General features: G+C 46.4%; 1 non-coding gene across 1 annotated transcript; it reads left to right on the top strand.

Annotated features, from left to right (window-relative positions):
* Positions 1–565: 565 nt before the first annotated feature.
* LOC125117116 (U6 spliceosomal RNA) lies at positions 566–667 on the top strand. Its single transcript, XR_007132486.1, has one exon. It is a non-coding gene; the product is annotated as a U6 spliceosomal RNA (small nuclear RNA).
* The last annotated feature ends 4375 nt before the right edge of the window (positions 668–5042 follow it).

The following is a 5042-nucleotide window of genomic DNA, read 5'->3' as shown; positions in this document are numbered from 1 at the left end:
AACCTACACCACAGCTCACGGCAACGCCAAATCCTTACCCACTGAGAGAGGCCAGGGATCAAATCTGCAACCTCATGGTTCTTAGTCAGATTCATTTCTGCTGCGCCATGACTGGAACTCTTTGATATTTGTCTTTCTTGTTCTGACCAACTTCACTTAGTACAAGAATCTCTAGGTCCATTCGTGTTGCTGTCAAGGGCTTTATTTTGTTGGGGAAGAACTGATTAACCCTGGGCCGAGCCCAGCTCCAAGGGAGGCAGGCGTGTGCACCCAGAAGCGAGTCCTGGGTGGCATTTAATCCCCAATTAGTCAGGAATCCACTCCGTGAGGAAGCACATTGTCACAGCCCACCTAAGTGCTGGGGTGAAAATCTAAGTGTTCATCTCTGGTTATCTCTGTAAAATGTGCATCCACAGAATTCATTGGACCAAGGTTCCAGACAAGTGTTTGGTGCGGAGGAATTGCATTAGGTTCCAAGTGTAGTTACTCTGTGAGGCTGGCACTTTCACACACGTGGGTCACATTCAGACCATCAGTGACCTTCTTTAAAACACCATGGTGCTGCGCTGGTTTGGACGGCTAGTGGTCATGGAATACGATACGGAGAAAATGAGAACGGCCCCTGCTCAATGATGACACCCAAACTTGTGGAATGATCCGTGTTTTGGGGAGAAGGTGAACGAAGGTCTGTGAATGGAGGGTGATGGTTGCAAAAAAATGTGGTGTACTTAGTGCCACTGACTTGGGCACCTAGTGGTTGTTACTTTATATTTGTTTTTTGTATTTTATATTTTATAAAATGTATTTATTTTATATATTTTTATTTATTTGTTTTACATTTATATTTATTTGTTTTTATTTGTTTTATATTTTGTTTTATATTTATATAAAATAAAATGTATTTATATATATTTATTTGTTATCCTTATATTTTATATATATTTATATTTATTTTATGTTTATGTTTATAGTTTATATTCATATTTATTTTATGTATTTTATAGTTTATATTTATTTATGTTTATAGTTTTATTTATTTTATATTTTTATAAAAAATATCATGTTAAACAGATATACTCAGTTTTTGGATATACTCAGTTAAATAAAATATATTATTAGCATTTTTTGTAAAAGTCAGGGTGCTGGCTAAACAGAGCAGAGGCAGAAATCCTCATTGTCAAGTCCACATTGTCATCACAGATTGCACTATAGAAAGACAGATAATAATTATAACACTGCCCAATAATTGCAACACTTTATTTTGAGTAGTGATACTTTATTATGAGCAAGACAGACCCAATAATCCCAGACATAGTAACCCACCCACAGCTCACACAACACTACAGAGTTATTATTCTAAGTGACAGGTGAAGAAGCACAGCCTTGAAGAGATTGACTGGTCCAAGGTCACATGGCTGATAGGAGATGGGACCAAGATCAAAGCCAGGCAGTCTGGTTCCCAAGTTCTTTGCTGTCCCACAGCCCCAGTGCAGAAAGTTGGGGTTGCTCATGAAAACAGAGGGGAGCAGCCACGAATCCAGGCTAGCTGGTGACCTGGATCAGCCAGGCAGGTGACAAAATCAAGTGTCATTAGACCTGTTGATTTCCAAGGCAGGCCTCCCAGCCACGTCCTCAGGAGTGGAGGGCAGATAGAAAGGGCAGAGAAATGATGAGGCTCAAGCCAAAGATGTTGTAGGTTGACCTCTTTCTAGGGCATATGGAGGTTCCAGGCTAGGGGTCCAATCAGAGCTGTGGCTGCTTGCCTACACCACGGCCACAGCAAGCCAGATCCAAGCCACATTTGCCATCTACACCAGAGCTCACAGCAACACTGGATCCTTAACCCACTGAGCAAGGCCAGGGATCGAACCTTCATCCTCATGGATGCTAGTCAGATTCATTAACCTCTGAGCCACGATGGGAACTCCTAGGTTGACCTCTTTGCTGGAGGAATTCCACCTGCCACAGGATCAGTGAACATGTGCAGTGCTCTCTAATGAGTTCCCAGCGTGTTCATCCCTGGGGACTGTAGGACTCACTCTTCGGGGGCAGGAGGAGTTGGGGAGCAGTGAAGGCAAGGGTCACAGGCAATACAGCCCACCCTTGGCTGGGCTGTGAGTCTATCTGGGGCACAAGAGCCATTGCACTAGTCCATTGGTGATGCCTGCAGGCTAAACCTTGCCCTCTGCTGATAGTGGTGGTGAAAGCCATTGTGTTGGGGATCAACCCAACTCCCTCCCACCTGCACCCCTACCCCTACCTGCTCCCTCCCACCCCCACCTGTATCCCCAGAGTCCCAGACTTTGGAGGTCAGAGCCGGCCCAGGGGCAAGAGAACACCATCCGACCAATACTCATTAGTCCTCGAACAGCAGCCACCTCCCCGTGTGCAGACACTGCCCACAAGTTTCTTCCTTTCATTCCCGCAGTGGCTTTTGACACAATTTCTCAAGTGTGGCTCTGAGGTCGTAGTGTTAAAATTCAGTCACTGCTGTGATGGAAGGGATAGAAGGCATTCAAACACAAAAGGCAATTTCTTTTCATAGCAGGAACCCAACTTCTTTCTGTAATGGTGGTGTCTCATTGTCAAGCTTTCCAGGAATTCCCACGGGGCTTCAAATGATAAAGAGGAACAAGGCTGGGTTTCTCTTCCTGCAGAAATTGTCTGTCCTCTCCTCTGCCTGCTCTGCCTGACTGCAAAACTTGTGAAGCTGAGGCTGTGGGTTTTTCCTTTGATATCCACTGCCTGCTCCCAGCATTCCCCAGTTCCACTCCTCCTTGCAAGTAAGACATCCTTGCCCCCTCACCACAGTCTTTACCTGTTCAAGGATGCCTTCCCTAATCTTTGGATTCACTTTTGTTCTCCTGCCTCCAACATCCAACCTGCATCCTCCATCCCTAACTCTATCATCCCTATTTTTTTCCTGACATGTATTTTAACCATGTGTTTGTTTGTTGTTCTTCTCTTCCCACTAGAATCTTAGCTCCACGAGGGCAAGAAATTTGTCTGTTTGGTTCACTGCTATAAACCCAGTGGCTAGGACACTGACACTGAATGAATGAATGAATGAATGAATGATTATATAAATGTCTAGCATAGCACTTGGCTCAAAACAATCTATGAGCTTAGATATTTCCATTTCTTTTTTCTTTTTTTTTTTTGTCTTTTTGCTATTTCTTGGGCCGCTCCCGTGGCATATGGAGGTTCCCAGGCTAGGGGTCGAATCGGAGCTGCAGCCACCGGCCTACGCCAGAGCCACAGCAACGCGGGATCCGAGCCACGTCTGCAACCTACACCACAGCTCATGGCAACGCCGGATCGTTAACCCACTGAGCAAGGCCAGGGACCGAACCCGCAACCTCATGGTTCCTAGTCGGATTCGTTAACCACTGCGCCATGATGGGAACTCCCAGATATTTCCATTTCTGATTTTTCCACTGAGCTGCAAGCATACAGTAGCTTCCATTGCCCACCTATTAGCCTCACTGTGTTGTCTAAGAAGAGTGATCAAACCACATGGCCCTAGAAACACGGACTGCCCTTGCCCGTCTCCTCCCACAGCCCTGAACTCGGTCTTTCCCATCTCAGTTACAGGGACGACCATCCACCCAGATGCTTAGACAAAAAAACTAGGCATTATCCTTAATGTCTTCCCTCCCCGATTCTCACATCCCATCCATCAACCCAGCCTGGTGGCTTGATGTCCGAGATGAATCCCTGCCATATGAGCTTCTCTCCATCCATGGCCACCAGTCTGGTCCAGGCCAAACTACCAGTTTCTCACCTAGATTACACACAGTCTCCAACCTACTTTCTCTCTCTCTCTCTCTCTGCACGCGGGCCCCTCTGTAACCTCAACCTGCCGAAGCAGACAGAATGATCTTGTTAAAAGGCAGCTGAAATGACATCACTTCCCTGCAGAAAATTTCTTCCACGGCTCAGTCTATCACAGAACGTAGCCTGACCCAGGTTCTTTCCCAGGCCCCCAGGCCCTTCCTCGCAGGCCCTGCCTGGAACCCCACCTGATACCACAACCCTGTCCCACCCTCTCCTATTCCCTGCACTCCACCCACAAGTTTCTAAAACAATTCCAGATCCTTCTTGCCTATGAACCATTGTTCTTTCTCTTTTCTCTGCCCCCAGAACTTCGCAAAGTTGGCTTTTTTCCACGAAGTCTCAAGGGAACGCTACCCCCAGTGCGACCTTCTCTGACATATGTTTCTGTCACATCACCTTCAGCCTGCTCACTCGTCTCCTATATCACCCTATTCTGTATTTTTTGGTTTGTTTCCTAGCATGTATCACTGGCTAAGATTATCACATACATTTATTTATTTGCTGGTGTATTTTCTGTCTCCCCCCCCAACCCTCAGCCACCCTAGATGACAGATAAATTCATTGGCATGCAAGTGGGAACCTTGTCTGTCTAGTGCCCAGACAATGGTAGCCTCATGACAGTTGATCGAGGCTAGAAATACACAGGCAATCAGTGACAGAGGGAACTAGAGGCCATGGGCGGGAAGCCTAGTCACGGGGAGATCATGGGACCAGGCACAGTAAGCTCATATGGTAGGAAAGTGAACCAGATGTTGGGAGAACCCATCATTAACGACCTGGGGTTGAGACAGGTGCCCAGCCAGAGCTTCAGAGATTGGGTGATCAGGCAGGAAAACTAGACACTGGGGAAGTGGGTACTAAGGTAGGGGTAGAACTGGCCAGAAATCTAACTGCCTAATTGCCAGGGAAACCCCTTTCATAGGAGAAGGTATGAGTCATAAATGGGGTCCCCAAAGGGACAAGAATGAAGAAGCAGGCATTCCAGGGTCACAGCTCACACCTCCAAAGCCAGAGTCACCCTTTGTGCTTCCATGGCTGGCTTTATGGTTTGCATTTTCTTCTCCCCAAATGAAAGACATCCTATGTCTCATCCTCAGCTAAGCTCCCAGCCCAGTGTGTCCCATTGCCACCTATGTCTTGGTGTGACACACACAAGAGTTAATATGCACTAAAACAGCCCCGTTAGTAAATAGCTTGTTGTTTCA

This window comes from Phacochoerus africanus, chromosome 15 (genome assembly GCF_016906955.1).
Source record: "Phacochoerus africanus isolate WHEZ1 chromosome 15, ROS_Pafr_v1, whole genome shotgun sequence".
In the NCBI taxonomy this organism is placed as follows: domain Eukaryota; kingdom Metazoa; phylum Chordata; class Mammalia; order Artiodactyla; family Suidae; genus Phacochoerus; species Phacochoerus africanus.
The sequence above is the reverse complement of the archived record's forward strand: the minus strand, read 5'-3'. Positions and strand labels throughout refer to the sequence as shown.